The sequence below is a fragment of the Strix uralensis genome, chromosome 17 (assembly GCF_047716275.1).
Source record: "Strix uralensis isolate ZFMK-TIS-50842 chromosome 17, bStrUra1, whole genome shotgun sequence".
Classification (NCBI taxonomy): Eukaryota; Metazoa; Chordata; class Aves; order Strigiformes; family Strigidae; genus Strix; species Strix uralensis.
In genome coordinates, this window is record NC_133988.1 from 4,595,902 (window position 1) to 4,611,526 (window position 15,625).

Genomic DNA, 15,625 nt, shown 5'->3' on the forward strand with positions numbered 1-15,625 from the left:
CCTCACAACACATATACACACACGCACTCCTTCACTGCCACCCACCCCCACTCCAACCCGGAGACCTTAAACAATCCGGTAGAAGGTGTGACTTCAAACTTGGTGGTAGGGATAAAGAGAAAGGAAGCCGGAATGTAAGCACTTGTGTGATGTGATTATTCCCAGAAATGCCTCGACATCTCCCCGCTGTCCCGGCACGGCTGCCAGCGGTGCCGTGGAGCTCCAAGCTAAGGTGCTGACCGCCGACTGCAGAGACACTGTGATACCTTATCGAGGAGAGGCATTGGGTCCCCTCGTAGTTACAAGCGGAAATAGGGCCCGTAGCCAGCCGAGCCTGCTGCCAGGGCCACTGCGGCCTCGGCATCCATGAGACCTCTGCCGAGCCCCTGTCTGCCGCCAAGGTAAAGGGGGGCTCCCCCAGGCTCCCCCCCCCCACCCCCTGCCCCTGCCTGGGGGCTGCCCTTTGGCTCCCCTGGTCCGGGCTGCAGGGCCACGCCTGGGGTTGGCACCGATGGGATGGACACGAGTGGGGGCAGCTGTGATGGGAGAATGTGTGGGGATACCCCAGTGGGTGGGCATGGGTGGGCTTGGCCTGACGTACGTGGGGTGGACTCGATGGGGTGGACACGTGCTGGCTGTGGCAGGGGGGTGTTGAGGCCCCACCCGTGGGTGCGGAGGGTTTGGGGTGCGCTGACTGGGGCTGTGAGCACTTGACGGGTGCCTCTGGGCTCGCTGCCCTCCCTCCGGGTGTCTGAGTTTGAGGGTAGGTCTGGGGTAGGTCTGGGACTGCCTCTGCCTCCACCGCTTTTGGATGCGAATGTGCCTAAAGATGCTCTGGTAGAACTTGCCTGGTCGCTTCCCAAATGCTTTAATATTCATTTGTTCACCTGAAATGATGCCCGGTTCTCCAGCTCTGATCCCATATGTTGGGGAGAAAAACAATAAGCTTATTCTCTTATATTTTTTCTTTCTTTATTTTATTTAAATGATTTCATTTACAGGGGAGGTGGAAGTGGGAGAGAGCTAATGTATAACAGGTGTTTTGATTTCATGTTACTCTTTGAAAAGCAAATCTTGCCATTTGGACCCCGTATTCACCCTTGGTTGGTGAAGAAAGTAATAATAGGAATTGTTTAGGAATTCATCAAAGAAAAACCCACCCCCTTTCCCCGCCTCCCCTTTCCTGCGCCGTCGGTGGGATCCGGCACCCCCTGATTATAGATGGCACAAAGCTTCGGGTTTGGGTTTTTTAAATTATTTGGTTTTGGTCCGTTTTGTTTTCTAAGACGCTGTTTGGCGTTGTGAGTTAGCAGCTTGTCATGGAGGGTGAGGGGTTGGCTCTTCCCTCCCCGTGGCTGCGAAGGACGGGGCGAGCAGGGGGATGCGGCTGCGGCTCCGCGGGTGCGGAGGGCAGCTCTCCCGCGGGAAGCGCGCAGCCTCCGCGGGTGGCGGGGTGAAGGGCAGGCAGGATAGGGGCTCGAGGAGCCGGAGGACACACGCATGTGTTTAGAAAACTGCTACCGAGCAGCGCCCGGCCCTTTCGGGGCTCTGTCCTGTATCTCCGCCTTTGCCGCTGCTCATGTCCAAGAAGTAGCTCAGCATAAATACATATATTTCTTTTCTATTTCCGCCTCCCTCCCACCTCGAAAATAATGAAAACCATGATTCATATAAACCACGGCCCGGCCGCTGCGTGCTCCCTGTGTCAATCGAGGGGCGCAAAATGCGCCTGGACAGGTTCTGCGGGCTGAGGTTGAGCAGGGTCCGAGGTGTGGCCCCGACGGCTGCGCGCCTCTGGCCCCCAGGAAAAAACCCCGGGGACACGGGGACGAATAAAGATGTTTTGTTGTTTGGGTTTTTTGTTTGTTTGTTTGGGGTTTTTTGTTTGTTTGTGTTTGTTTTTTTTTTTTTTTTCCCCAGTGAATGCGTTCTCTGCCGGGAAAAGCGCGTTTCGATGATTTTCTTGTTGCCCGAGAGCTTGAAGATGCCTCCTTGCCCGTTCACAAATTCGTAAAAACTAAAAGCGGTGGTAGGGCTGAGGTAGATCGGTACACGGGGAAAAATAATGTCTTTACACTGGGGTGATTTGGAGTAAAATCTGTGATTGGAGAATTAACATCGAGTTGGTAACGTGACAGTAACGATTCCACCACCCCGGGGTTTTTCAGGGCTAGTTTTAGGACGGGGTTTTAAATGCGCCTAAAATGCGAGTAACTTCTGGCTTGTATTAGTCCAGGTCAGGGTAAAATGGATTCAGGATCCTAAATGATGTCCACTCCCCAAATCAACAAAACTAAACAAATATTTGGCAATTCAAAGAGCCCGATCCTGCAAATCGGTTTCACGGCTTGTTTTGATGCTTTGGGAAACCCGTGGGTAAACGCATTTCTGCGCACAATTATTTGGAAAATTTTATTTCTCCTGCCTGATGCCGCTGTGGGTGCTTGTGCAAAAACTAACTGCCGGCTGCCATTGCTGCCTGCTCCAAGAAGATATATTTTCCTGGAGCTCAGGACAATTTTCTCCATCCTTCTCTTTGCGAGGCTGCTCCATCCTGCAGAAACCCCTGCTAATTTGTCCGACCGATCTTAATATTCAACACGAAGCCGAAGGAATGAGCCGGCTCATTCTTCCTTCGGCTTTAAAGGCTGTTTCAAAGCTTTGATTTGAGCGCAGGGTGGTGGGAGGGAGCTCTCCGCACCCCTGTGGAAGAGGCAAGGAGGAAATCAGAAATGAAACATCTTCCCTCCGAGATGGAGAAAGTCCTGCGAAAACTCTCCAGACACTCACACCCGCCCGGGAGCTCTCCCTGGCAAAAAGCGCGGCCGTGATTTCTTCAGCAAGTGCATTGCGAGAGCTCTCCGGAGCAGGAGATATTCGGGGTTTAAATTATGGGGACAGGAAAAAAAATAAGTGTTTTCTGTCTGGAAAGCAGGGAATTCGCCTCCTTTTCCACAGGCAAAAAAAAAAAAAAACCCAACAACAACTTTTTGCTCTTGTGTTGAAGCCGTTGTGATTTATCTCTCGAGCGGCTCTGATTTCGTAGCGATCGCGATGATGGTTTTTAATCCCAAACCTAACTGTAGCCGGGCTTTGCCCGAGGCCAGACAGCTTCTTTCCCTCTCAGCCTGGTCCCGCGTCTGCCAAGAAAATGGGTGCCTCGCGAATATTATCGACAAACCGCTTTATTTTCCCCCAAACCCCAAAGGTTCAGTGATTCTCTCTAATGCCCCCCCACCCCCCCGCATCAAACCCAACCCAGCGCCACCGTTAAACCTGGATTTTCTGGGAGTCACTTCGGGCGCGATTTTGGGGATTTTTCTCCCTTTTCCGTATTTTTAGAGGAAATCCTTTTCTCTCCCATTAGACACACATAGACACCCCTGAATTCCGCCCCCCCCCCCCCCCCCTTTTTGGCTGGGGAGAACAGCGTAATTTAAAAGCCGCCGTGCGCAGCCCGAACAATAGGAGCCGTAAACTGAGACTATAAGAAAGTTGTCGGCAGGGACGTAGGAACCACAAACACGTTTTTTTTTCCCCTAACCATACAATGTGGAAACTCTTAAAGGGCGCTATCTGTAGACATCTTGCAATCACTGGTCTTCCTTGTCATCTGAAGGAGAAAGGGGAAAATATATTAAGTGAAGACACACTTTAAAATTACTTATACATTTTAAACATGCTGGCAAAGGGAACTGCCTGATAAACTCTTGCCCAGATTTCCTTTTTCTAGGGTAAATTATTTCAAGTTGTTACACAAACATCTCCCTCGTCTCTCCTTCCCCCCCCCCCCCCCCCCCCCCCACTTTCCCGGATTTAATTCAAACGAAAACAAGCTCCTGCAGCCCTGCAAACAGCCCGGCCTTGGGACAATGGCAGGGCCGGTCCTGTAGCCACGAGTGGGTGCAAACACCCTCCCCAGGTGGTTTTAGGCGGGGGGTAAAATGAGAATGATGATTTAAGTCGATTAAAATGCTTAATAACGACCCGGCATACCGCTTGGTTTTGCAGCCAGGTGGGAGCGGAGCTGGTCCCGGCCGTGCTTGGGCCGGTTCCCCTGAGCCGAAATTGCCCAAAAGCAGTCGGGGCAGCAAATTATTTCCCTCCTAACGAATTTCCTAGCCTGGATTCCTGTGCCTGACGGCGAGGGCTTCAGCCAAGAGCACGTTGCCGCCTGTAAAGCCGCCAGCTCCAACCAAGTCCAGCGGTGGAGGTTTGGCCCCGGAATAAGCGGCGCAACTTTCCCACCGTGAGATCGCGCTCCCTGGCTTTACAAATGGGATTTAGGTGGGAGAGAAGAACGATGTTAAAAGGAAGGGACGCTCTGGCGATTTATTTGTGCTTTTTTTTTAATCAGGGATAATATTAGGCTTTTTCTTTTTTTTTTTCCTTTGTTAATAAAAACGGGGAAAGGCGCGGGATTTGGGATAGAAACAGGGCAGGAGGATGCGCTGCCCGGTCGGGGATATCCCTTTGTGGAGGGGGGAAAATGGGGCAGGAAGGGATGGAGGCACTGCTGCGGCTTCTCACTGTCGGCGGGAGGAAGGATCCGGCCCCGATCCGCGGCCCGGACCCACGGGGGGGTGGGGGGTGCCCCCACGGCAGGACGGGCCGCCCGGCCCGGCCACACGCTCGGGGGGGGTGGGGAGGGAGGCTCGGGGTCTGCTCCGGGTCTAAAACCGTGTGGCAGGATCGGGCCCTCCTTTGCCAGCGGGGTCTCCTGCCGCCCCCCCGCACTGCCAGCATCTTCAAACGGCGTCCATCGGACAACCTGAGGGTAACGGGGGGAGAGGGGGGCTTTTTTCTTTTTTTTTTTTTTTTTCCTCCTAAGTCTCTTTCAAGCTGAATTTATGTTTGTGTGATGAAATGCCCCTCTGTGTTTAACATTCCCAATGATCATTTGTTTCCTTAGCTCCATTACTCCTTTATGAGAGCGCCTTTCGCCCGGGCATGTTTAATCATAACCGCTTACGCAATATTTTCTTTGGGATAGATTCACTCAGCCTTATTACATATCAATTATTTCCTTACAACTTCGTTCCACACCAGCTGCTTTGTTATCTGGGCCTGCCACCCCTTACCCCCCCGGTGTGTGGTGGGAAGGGAGGGAGACGTTTGTTTTTCCTAGGATAAAATACTGCTAATAATAATGCAGATTGAGTGGAAGGAGAAGGGGGAAGAGGCGGGGGGGGAGCAGCCCCGCAGCCGGCTGGGCTGGGGATGCGGTGCGGCCGGGGATGATGCTCCGCGTTGCCGGGGGCTGCATCTCCCTGGCACAAGCAGGATCACTGAGGGTCGGGGTCCCCTTCCCCACCCCAGGGGCTCCCTCCCCGCAGTGTGTGTGGGGGTGTGTGTCTCCCCGTTTCCCAAGGCTCCAGGACGCTGCGTTTTTGCGCCCTATTTTGGAGTTTCTCCACCGTGTCTGCGCCTCCCAGGCTTCGTGCTGGCGCAGAGGAGAGACTTTCTGCTTTACAGTTCCCCGGGGGACCTTTACCCACCCTCCCGCCGTCTCCTCCGGCAGCCACCCTCCTGGAAAGGACATTTAGAGTCGATTCGAACTTCCCCCCGCCACCCCCCACCCCGGTTTGGTTGTCAAATAATTTCAGTGTAAGTTTTATCGTGATTCTACATCGTAAACACGCTGCCAGGCTTGGCTTCTCTTTTTCTCCTCTTTCCGATCCCCCCGGGATGGGCTCCCCCCGCCGCACCCAAGGGAGGGGCAGCGGGGCTCTTCGCCCGGGTCCTGGCTGGCGGGGGCAGGAGGGAATAACCCCTTGTAAGTGGGGACAACCAGGAGTCTCGGGGTCCCGGCAGATCCTGCACCCCTCGGTCCTCCTTCCTCGCCCTCCGCTCTTTACTCTTCCTGCTCCAAAACTCGAGCGGCAGCTTTTTGTTTGCCATCTGGGGAGTCCGCAGCACAGCCCAGATTTCTTTTCTTTTTCACTTTTTATTTTATATTCCCCCCCGATGCCAAAGAACCCGAGATCCTTTGGTTAAGCTGTGTCTTTATAGGGGAAATATATATATTCCTTTATGTGGGCTATAAAGCTGTGCTGGGGAAGTGAGAGGGGCCGATGTGTTTTGGAGCAGTCCTGGTTCACGCACAATCGTGACTTGCTGTGACAGGGACCCTGAACAACACCGTCACCATGACACGAGCAAAGTTGGGGGGCATGCAGGTATGGAGGGTGTCAGGCGTCCAGGCAGATATGTTGTGGAATTGGGGGGTTAATGCTGAATTTCCTGGCTCTGGAGAGCTGGTCTCTCCATCATCTTTACGCGCGCACACGTATATGTGAACAGATGACTTGGCACCAGCGAAAAACACTTAAAATAATGCCTCTGCCTCTGGCCAGGCCTGTGTAAATATCTCACTCTCCCACATGCCCGCCTAGCTTTTCCTGATGCTGCGTTACTTGATCACAAATACATAATTTGCACGAGTGTGTGTATACACAGAACCGCTTTGATCTTGGCGCAGAAATGCCCCCCCTCGCCTTTGGAGGGGCTGCAGCCCCAAGAACAAAAGCAGAGAATAAAAATGGTCAAATAACACATTTTCAAATGGGAAGCGTGTGTCGGCTTCCTCGAGTGGTTCTGGCACTTGGAAGGGGGGGGGGGAAGAGACTTTATTGAACATATAAATTTAAACTTAGTTACCGCTAACAGTTGCCTTATAAAAGGGGTCCATATAACCCACATCTTTTTTTTTTTTTCTTTCTGGAGTCCCTAGGCATGTTTCCCAGTGCACCCGATCTCTTGGCAGCGCTGGCCTACAAGGAGCGGGGCTGGCTGTGGGCTTTTGCAGGGGGAGATGTTTATTTTTCAGTCATTGTTGGCTCCCTCCCCTGGATTATTTTACTGCTGCAGATTTAAGCCTTCTACTTATTTCTTGATTCTCTGGCAGAGCTTTCCACGAGTGCTCCCAGCTCTGCGCTTTCTCCCTTCGCTGTGTCTCGGGGTGGTGAAATTACAGGGTATGAGGGAAATGTGTAAATTATAGGGTTTATTAAAATGTAGGCGAGCGTGGCTCTCTAGGCGAAACAGATGCAGGATGGCTTGAAGTCAGCCGGCCTGACAAACTGCAGAGCAGGGAGGCAGGGGAATCATTAGAGGGACATTTCCCGCAGGGAGAGAGGAAGCGGCCCTGGGGTGGAGGGGGAGGCTCTCCCTCCAGAAGCCCCCCAAAAGCAGGGCAGATTCCCCCTGGGTAGCGCCAAGGAGGTTGGTCCCAGCGAGCCGGAAGAAGCCTCTGAGTGCTCAGCCCCTGCACGCTGCATCCCCTCACTCCCAACCCCCGGGGGGGTCCCAGTGCTCCCCAGAACTTCCCCTGCCCAGCCACAGACCTGGCCTCAAAGGTTATGATTTATTTAGGCTGAAGCATAATTCTCAGTTTATAGTTTGGCTTCTCTGATATTAACCTCAGCCGCTTTTGTGTTAGTCTTAGGGATGATGAAGGGACTTTCTGTGGCAGGAGAAAGCTCTCAGAAGGATGTTGGGGTTTGGGCACTGAGACTCCCTTTTTCTCCTTCCCCTCCCTGCAAGGAAGAACAACTGGCAAGAAACAAGGCTGTGATATAAATACAAAGTGGGGAGAGGGAGAAAAAAGGTCCTGGATGAGGTGGTCTTGGTGCTGCCCCTGCCCCCAGCTGTGCACCCTGCAGCAGGGGCTCAGAGTCCTGCCAGTGCCTGGGAGATGGAGGTGGGTAAAGCAGGCTGAGATGCCACCAGGAGGGTGAAGGCTCATGGCAGGAGCCTCTCCAGCTTTCCCTGAGGTCAGGTGGAGAGTGGGTGTCTCCTTGGCAGGGCTGAGATACACTGTGCATCCAGCACCCTGCTGTGTTCTCGGGAGCTGTTGTCATCCTCACAAGAGGGCAGACAGATCTCATGTGGTCCCTTCTCCTCTTATCACAGGACCCAAGGGCTGACCCACACTCATACCATCACCCTTTTGATCATTCTCTTTGTTGCTGCTTCTCCACAGACCCAAAATTTGATGGAGAAGGTTGTCTTGAAGATAACTACTTAGCCATAAGTGACCTCACACAGCACGTCCTTCCACACCTGGGCCCATGATGTCCCTATAGCAGTATTTGCTTTCACAGAAAGACATTATGAAAGCAGGCTATGCTGTTTAGCTGCCTGGATTAGACACTTCAGCATGTGGCAGCAAGGCTTAAAACAAGGTAGCAAGCCAGGCAACTCTGCTCAAACTACTAGGATGTCCTCTGTGGATCCTAAATAGTCCAAGGTAAATAGTTTGAGCTTTGCTAGCAGCGTTACACTTACAGTCTCTCTGAGAATTTTTATCAGCCCTGCTGTACTGCAAGAAGCAGAGCACAGCCTCTGAGCTGCAGAAAGTCATACAAAATCTCACATGGAAAGATCTTGCAACTCTTTTAATCCCACAATATCGATTGCTACCATAAAAGGTTCTGTAATGGGAATTCTGGGGACGTTCTCTCCTATCCATCAAACTAACCCAACTGAGCCTTTTTGCACCACTCTTGCTTCAACACCTTGTGGAGCTGATGAAGTCTTCATTTATTCATGTATTTTCTGTTTGTTTTGGAGGGTGTCAGATCTTGGCAGAGCAGCAAAAAGCAGACAGGAAGGTTAACAAAGGAAAGCATTATTTACTAATCCCTTCACACACTCCACTTGAGGTAACTAAAACATGATAATAAAAAGAGTAATTAAGAAGGGCATTGAAGTATTTATTCAACTCTCCAAGAGCCCGGTTTGGGGATCTCAACCAGCCTGTTATGTTTACCATGATGTGGCCGTCATCCCCTCCTGCTGCTTGGTGTGTGAATCAGTGAGAAAGGCTGCCCTCCTCTCCCTCAGCCTTTCTTGGTTTTACAGCATTGGTTGTCAGTCTTGGATCTCAATTTATGGCCTGCAAACTCTTCTATAAGCTCATTTGCTGTTCTTCCTCTCTCTTTTTTTTTTTTTTTTTTTTGTTTCTAGCTACTACATTAATTTAAGAGGAACATGTGGAATAGGAAATGGTCCTTACCACAGCTCTGGGAGAAGTCATCTGAGTGGAAGAAGAGACAGGTCTAAGATAGTAGAGACTGGAAAAGCATCTGGATTTTAAATAATAAGGATATGGAAGAGCTCAGATTGAATAGTGAGAAAGGGAAAAGAGGTCATGTCAGCAGGGAACAGGAGGAGAGAGCCTCCTTGACGAGCTCAGTTCCTTCTCTGGGGAAGTCTTTTCTCTTGACAGATGCAGAAATCAGTGAGAGCTTCATTTTCTCATTCGGTGAAGTTTCCTAGCTAAAATGGCTTTGAAAGACAAGCAGATTTGCAAATAAAGGACTGTCAAAACCAGCTTCTTGGTTCAGAGTTCTCTCTCTTTCAAAATAGGAATGGGAGTCAAAAAAGGCTGGTGGTTGAATGGAAATGTGCCTAATGTGATGTGGAGAGAGCTTATGCACTCAACAGTTGTATTCTCAGTGCAAATGGGGGCTTTTGTGTTGTTTGATATTTCAGCAAAAGCTGAAGAGGAAATGAAGCAAACCCGTCTGCCTTTCCAGAGGGAATTTTGCAGTGTGCATGCTAGAAATATCTCCCTCTTTTCCCTTGGACTTTGTGGCTATTTTTATGTTACCTTAGATCGTGATCCTGAGTTCTTTGATTGTTACTTCTGGGGTGCTATTATTATTCCTAATAGCATTTGCTTTCTATTTTTGACTGTTGACTTGGTTTTTTTAATGATTTTTTTTTAAACAACAAAGTTGCCTCTTCTCTTTAGCTGCTGGCTCAGCCTGGGGGGAAGGAGACCTTTGCATAATTGTCTATACTTTGCCTCTGTTCTTATCTCAACCATACATAATTCTTCCAGTGCTCTACTGATTTCTGAGACACACACAATGTGGTGAGTGCAATGCTCATTCCTCTGTGTAGAGGACCAGGGGAGTGGGTTCATGTGTTTGGAAACATCAGGACAGCTGGCCAGGCAGTAGCTATCAAGTGTGAGGGTGATTAACTGAATGGAGGCCTGTAGACTGGAGCAGCAGAAGTACTGGGCTGTGAAGATGGAAGAAGGCAGGTGTCAAGTGTTGGCTCTCAGCTGCACACGGAGTTTGTTTTATTCCATGATCTAATGCCCAGGCCAGTCCCCCCCTAGTACCGAGCTTAGATGTTCCCCAGCTAATGAACTAAACAAAGCAAAGGTGCCAGCTGAGGAGTCTGGTTAAAATTGTCCTGTTAGAGCTTTGACTGTGCTCATAGGACGTGTAGACAATATTCCTGACCGATGTAAACATCGAGAAAAGAGTGCAAAAGGCTAGTTGTGTGCGGGAGGCAGTGATAAAACAGGTGTTATTCAGTGGGAGGGAGATCCTGCCTTGCTACCGAGCGGGTCTGAGCTGCTGCTGCTGAAGTCAAGTGGCTTGGACAGTTGCCTGTGCTCTCTGCTTCCCTGGGCTGCTCCTTCTGCTACAGATGGATCCATCAGGCTCTGACTCTATTTCCACTCCTGTGCCAGCCTTGGCCATCCGTGTCACGTTCCAGAAGAAGAAAAAGGTCCCATGACTCACCCATGGTTTCTCTCTTGTGCTGTCTGCCTTTGAAGTTACTGCATTTTGATCATCAAATCCACTTTTGCTGCAATGGTTTGTGGATTCAAAGTGTCTCAGCAGCAGATCTGTTGTCACAACAATTTTTTGCTTCCATGGGACAGTTGTCCCTGCCTGGGTAGCTCTTGCCAAACTGTGTGTTTTGCCTGGTTGAGGTGGGCTTGGAAGGATGTGAAGTTTGCTATCTCAGAGCAAAACCAGCGTGACAGCTGGCACATGAACTGGGCACCAGGTGCAAGTGTTGTGTTTACAAGTGTGCATATGCCAATATGGGTATTCGCCATGTACTTTCTGTCTAAAAATGCCTTAGTCCATTTCAATGATCCCTGTTGAAATGAGCAATGTGTCTCCCTTCTGTCTACTGCTGTGCCTTCAGCTCCTCTTAGAGCCACTTGGGACTCAACATCTATTTTATATACAGAGACAGAAAAAACTAAAGGATTTTATTGTGCGATACAGGGAGGATGGATTGAGATGGGAGTCCTGAGAATTCCCAGCCAAGGCTCGATGGAGGTGCAAATGAAGCAAAACTGAAGCAGGCTCTTTACAGGGAGGGATTGCTGCTGGTGGGATAGCAGTAACAGTGGTACTGGCTTTTCCATTTGAAAGGAAGAGCAAGGATGTGGGAAGGGAAGAGGTATATGAGTCCACTCTGGGAGAGCTGAGGCTGAAAGGAGGCCCCAGCATGAATTCTTCCCTTCCCACTAACTTAGAGCGTTTTCTCTATTCTGTACAGAACGTGATACTCTCTTAGGAGTGACCCTGCTGACCTCCCGCCTCCTGATAGGATGGCGAGTAAGTGAGTGCAAAATAAATGGCACCAAATAGACCTTTTCAAAGAGAACGAGGGAAATAAATCAGGTTATTCTGGTGCGGCATTGACAGCATGTCAAAACAACTCCCCAAAGCGTGAAACTTGGCTGGGGAATGGTAATTCCACTGCCATGATACTTACATGCCAGATGTATGGCTTATCATCATGTCTGTCTGTCTGTCTACCTGTCTGCCTACCTGCTGTTACTGTATCCATTCTTTAAGCACACATAAGCTATTTATGATCTTATCTCCAGTTCTGGAGCGGGAAGTGGGATCTAAATGTGTGAGAATTACTCGGGGAGGAAAGTCTGCTAGATTGTGGTAGTTGGTGACTCAAAGTAGCAAAATAATCTGCTAGTCAATGCTGTATTAGATTGATGGCTATATCTTACTTACTGCAGAAGCTCTGCCATCTTGCTGAGACACATAGATACCAAGGCAGGTGGGTGATAGCAAGAGTGTAATGGATGCTGCCAACTCAAGCTGGTACTCAAGGCTAGTATTATCCAGATCACTTTTCCACCTTTCTAAAGAACAGTGACAAACAGATCTAGAGCTTGTCCTGCCAGAAAAATGTATTGCATCGTATTCTGCTGAGACCAAGCCTTCATAATGCACACAGAAAATCACTGCTCAGTAATTCCACCAGGAAACTGAGAAATGAAATCCAAACATGATGAACACCTCCAAAGCCCTCAACATTGATCTGTGCTGATCAGTAAGAGCTGATGAACGAGGTGTAAGAAATTAGGCTGGAGAGCTCCACACCCTCTCCTATGTGGTTCTCTGGACACACATCGCTGAACTTGCTGTGTACAGGAGTCTTTGAGAGGGAATGCATTTGTGGATTTCATGCCTGTGAGCTTCATGGTTACCCCAGTATGAGCAGAATAAAGAAGGCTTAGAAATGCTGATGAAGTTAGTTAGTATACTGGAACATTCCTGTAGATTTCTATAAGTTCAGAAAAACTGTAGAAAATTATACTCCCTGGTAATTTCCAGGGCTAAAGTCTGAGCTCACTTCCAGTAGTGCAGCTGCTGTAAATTTATACTAATTAGCAGTAGTCTGAGTAATTTGGGGAGTAGTTAACGTTTTGGCATTTGTATGCTTGTTTGTTTTTCTCTTTGGAGGATTAGGGGGAAATATATCTGTGCTGCACATTGGATCTGGTAGCAGGAGGGGGTGTTTCTGTTGCCAGTTTCAGACCAGATTTCCCGGCTGTGCAGAGCGTGTTTGTAGAAGTGGAGCTCAGGACATGGCCAAGGACTTGAGCACACAGACCCCTTTGATCCCAAGCAAGCCCTATGGCTTAGCACCAACAGTTCTGTCCATTGGGTATTTTGTGTTTCTGGAGGAGATCTCGAAGCTGTCTGTGCTCTCTCTAGGTGGGGAAGTGTGGGGGTCTAAAGGAGCATGATGTGCTTTAAACAAAATCACTGCTGTCTGTGAGAGACGGGTGAGACATGAGTAGCAGAAGCATCCAGATATGAGCTTCAGGATGATGCCTCATCCAAAAAGTATTCCTGGTCCACAGGCATTGTTTTTTGCCTAGGCTGAAATGTAGCAATTTAGGACTGAGTTGCTATGCAGGATGTCACTTATTTCTGTTACCTTCCACTCTTGGAAATGACCAGGGCAACAGCAGCATCTGTCCCATTTTGTCTGCATGGAGACCTTAACATAACTAGGGATGAAACATATACCCGAATATGTACCCTTGTGTCACAACGTGGGAGGCATCGTGTTGTGCCTCTTCATGCCCTGTTTGGTGGCAAAGATCTTGTATTTAACATGGATGGGTTCTGTCCTGGTCACCTGTTCTGTAGAAAACTCAGCTAAGGTCAGACTCACAGTGCTAAACTCATCACATGTATTCATCAGGGCTAAGAGATCTAAAAAGTAGATACTTCATTCAAACTGGTTGTTGAGGTTCTCTGTTATCAGTGGATGGGCAGGGGCAAGCCATCCCTACTGTTGCAGAGTGGTGTGATGACTAGATAAAACCCTTTTCTTTTGACTTCAAAGGGAGCCTGGGGTAACCAGGGTGGTCTAAATGCCTAACTGAGGTGGTGTGAAGGAGGGAAGGGTCCTGTGCAATCAGTTAGTAGCAAGACGGGAGCAGAGCCCAGGCTTCATAATTTCCCATTCCCAGGACTTCTACCTTGTTTATTAACCTAATATCCTCTATCAGCTTGGTTTATAAGCATCACACATCAAATAAGAGAAAGGGGAGATGTCACATGTGACTACGCTGGAGGTGTAATTGCCTTGTAGCTGGATGTCAGAGCCCTGCTACTGGAAGATAAGGGAGGGGTGACAGAGCATGAGGAAGGACCACCTGCCTCATTGAGTACAGGCACTCGCAATTACAGGTGACCATGTAATAGCCGCTTAATCCAGAGGGGTCCCCAGAACATCCACTGCATACGCTGCAGGCCATAAAACACTTCCCAACACCCTATAACAAATTTAAGACCGTTAGTACAAAAGACCAAAAGCCACAAAATCTCAAGCATGCAGGAGAGATCAAGGGCATTGCCAGTGTCCCGGGTCCCGGCAGTAGCTGGGAAATTGTTAGGTGAAAATGTCCAGATGATCTTAGGAAGTGGACCATGGCCCACCCTACAGAGGAAAGCAAGAAAACCTTACCAGTCCCTGCCAAATCTGACCCGAGGGGAAATTCTTTCCTGAATACAGGCCAAAACCCAAAGTAATTGCACATGTACTCTTTAAAAATGGATTTTATTTAGGAGAAACACATTGTCATCATCATCCTGTAAACTGCGCCAAATGTGTGCTAAGGACTTCCCGTAGAAGGAGAAATGGAAAGGCTTCAGTTTTTTGCAGAAATGCTGCAATGAGTGAGGTACCTCCACCCCACCACAACCTGACTGGTGCTAGATGGAGGACCCTCTGTAGATACCCCAGGTTTCTTGGGGAAAGAGGCATTACTTAGCTGGAGTTGCTGTTTTTTCTTGCCAGAGTCCCCAGACAGCTGTGGTATATTGGATTTATGGCTTATAATCAATCTCAGTCTTTTGAAAACAAGACAAAGCTTTTTGGAGGGTTTACTCAAGGTCCTGGCCTGAGGAACCTTGCCTAGGGTTGGTACATCCATTGTGGCTGATTTAGCATAAATCAGCTACTCTCTGACTCCAAGGAAATTCTCTGTGATGTACAGGGTTTGTAAGTACCACTTACATCGAACTAACAGAATCAGAAGGACTTGTTCTCTTCCGTTTCCTGTAGTCCCAACCCAGTTTCTCTCTTTTCCATCTCTTTTCCCTTTGAGTCGACTTTCTGTTCTCAGTTATGGCAGCAGTTGCAGTGAGAGCTATCTAGGCTGCAGTTTAACCATGTCCATAGGAGCAGATGGATTTTAGAGTGTTTGCCAGTAAGACTTACCCAGATTAGAGGGCTGCTGAGTTTCCAGCCTTACTAATGTAGCCAGCACTATGCTCTGGATAGAATTAAGAGAGGGTCTGGGAGAGGATGAATAGACGCCCACTTGTTCTCTTACATCCTTTTGCAAAGTTATGTGATGCTAAAGCCTCTTATTTCCATGGCGGGTGAGCCCACCACGGGATCTCAAAGTACTCATCCTACCCAAGACCTTAGTACTAAGTAATGTCATCATGAAAGACATCAAACTACAGATAGGCACACAGTTGTTCAAAAAATGGCCCAAAATTGAACAGAGCAACTGGTCTTGGACTTCCTGTGTTCTTACCCAGGGTCTGAGACCCAGAGATCTTGCCTTTACCGGGTGAGGGGGATCAGGGCTGACACGACCACCCTCCCCAGGGTACTGCTCGGGGATGGTCTGTGAGCGTGGGACATGCCGCTGGCCCTGAGATGGTGTAATAAAGACACTTATGCACTAGGGACTGCACAGACACCACTGAACCAATTCAGAAGCCACCGAGTAGGTTTCAAAAAGCTGTCAGAAATGTAGGTATTTGCATCCCACTGAAATTTAAGTGGGCACCTAACTCTCTTGATCTTGTTCTGTGATTGTGTTGTGACAATGGTCATGCATGCAGGGAACTAATATTTCCTGCTCCGTGGGTGCTGTAGAGCTCTCCCAGGTGCAGCTATGGGAGAACAAGTTGGGACAGGGAGGACCCCAGCTAGGGACTTCCTTTGGGTGAAGTCTTAGCCCTGCAACCGTGGTGTTTGCCATGGGTGGATCTGTCCTCCCTGTTCCGTCCTGGTGACCTTG

The 15,625-nt window shown here is 49.3% G+C and overlaps 1 protein-coding gene across 1 annotated transcript in view; it reads left to right on the forward strand.

The window, feature by feature from the left end:
* The first annotated feature begins 292 nt into the window (after positions 1–292).
* Positions 293–15,625, forward strand: part of TBX5 (T-box transcription factor 5) — a 71,005-nt gene continuing 55,672 nt past the window's right edge. The window contains exon 1 of the mRNA XM_074887308.1: positions 293–401. The gene's annotated coding sequence lies outside the window, so the exon portion shown is untranslated. The remainder of the gene's footprint in view (positions 402–15,625) is intronic.